The following is a 2,500-nucleotide window of genomic DNA, read 5'->3' as shown; positions in this document are numbered from 1 at the left end:
GAGAGAGAGAGAAAGGGACGATCAATCTGTCAGATGTACCCAGTAAAGCCCACCGAAGTGTAGAACATCTTGACATTGCCTAGCAGAGCCCGCACTTAGGAGTGACATACAGTATATACACACACACATGCACACACATATACAGTATATACACACACATGCACACACATATACAGTATATACACACACATTCACACACATATACAGTATATACACACACATTCACACACATATACAGTATATACACACACATGCACACACATATACAGTATATACACACACATGCACACACATATACAGTATATACACACACATGCACACACATATACAGTATATACACACACATGCACACACATATACAGTATATACACACACATTCACACACATATACAGTATATACACACACATTCACACACATATACAGTATATACACACACATGCACACACATATACAGTATATACACACACATGCACACACATATACAGTATATACACACACATTCACACACATATACAGTATATACACACACATGCACACACATATACAGTATATACACACACATTCACACACATATACAGTATATACACACACATGCACACACATATACAGTATATACACACACCCGCACACACATGCACACACATATACAGTATATACACACACATGCACACACATATACAGTATATACACACACCCGCACACACATGCACACACATATACAGTATATACACACACCTGCACAGTATATACACACACCCGCACACACATTCACACACACATATACAGTATATACACACACATTCACACACATATACAGTATATACACACACATGCACACACATATACAGTATATACACACACCCGCACACACATTCACACACATATACAGTATATACACACACATTCACACACATATACAGTATATACACACACATTCACACACATATACAGTATATACACACACATGCACACACATATACAGTATATACACACACCCGCACACACATTCACACACATATACAGTATATACACACACATTCACACACATATACAGTATATACACACACATGCACACACATATACAGTATATACACACACCCGCACACACATGCACACACATATACAGTATATACACACACCCGCACACACATGCACACACATATACAATATATACACACACCCGCACACACATGCACACACATACAGTATATACACACACCTGCACACACATGCACACACATATACAGTATATACACACACCCGCACACACATGCACACACATACAGTATATACACACACCTGCACACACATGCACACACATACAGTATATACACACAATCGCACACACTACAGTATATACACACACCCGCACACACATGCACACACATACAGTATATACACACACCCGCACACACATGCCCACACATACAGTATATACACACACCCACACACACATACAGTATATACACACACCCACACACACATGCACACACATACAGTATATACACACAGGCCCACACACACATACAGTATATACACAGACCCACACACACCCCCACACATACAGTATATACACACAGGCCCACACACACATACAGTATATACACAGACCCACACACACCCCCACACACTACAGTATATACACACACCTGCACACACATGCACACATACAGTATATACACACACCCGCACACACATGCACACACATACAGTATATACACACACCCGCACACACATGCACACACAGGCCCACACACATAAATACAGTATATACACACACCCGCACACACGTGCACAAACAGGCACACATGCACATCCTTGCAGACACACACACACACACATACACACACATAACATCCATACTCCAGCTAGACTGGTCTGTCGTGTGCCTGCCTGCTGTTACCGAAGATGCTTCACTGGGAATGGGGTTTCTTGTCCAGGAAAGGAATTCTATATAATGACAAAATCCCAAATGGGGTTGGGAAGGAGAGTGGTGGGGGGGGGGGGGGGGGGGGAGTGGGGGTCAGCAGATCCCCAACAATAGATGACAACACTGGTAGTAGTGCTGCTTGGACGCATGGCGCTCTCTGTATTGATACAATCCAGACTCCAGAGATGCGACGGGGGGCGTGAGATGAGTTTCCTGACTGGAACCTTGTTAGTTCCACAGAGGAGACGACACTCCACACCTGAGGCCCACGCAGGAAGACACGGGGGCAGACTGCAGGCGCAGGGCCCACATAGACACACATACACACACACACACACACACACACACACACACACACACACACGTACTACACACGTAAACACGCACATGTGCACACACACACACACACTCTGACACACACACACACACATACACACTCTGACACACACACACACACACACACACACTCTGACACACACACACACAGAGTCCCCCGGTCTGACGCCACCACCCCAGTAGGAGCAGGGGGGTTAGGTGTCTGCAGGCCAAAGAGTGGCAGCACAAGGACA

The sequence above is a fragment of the Poromitra crassiceps genome, assembly GCF_964638095.1.
Source record: "Poromitra crassiceps genome assembly, chromosome: 16".
In the NCBI taxonomy this organism is placed as follows: Eukaryota; Metazoa; Chordata; class Actinopteri; order Beryciformes; family Melamphaidae; genus Poromitra; species Poromitra crassiceps.
The sequence above is the reverse complement of the archived record's forward strand: the minus strand, read 5'-3'. Positions refer to the sequence as shown.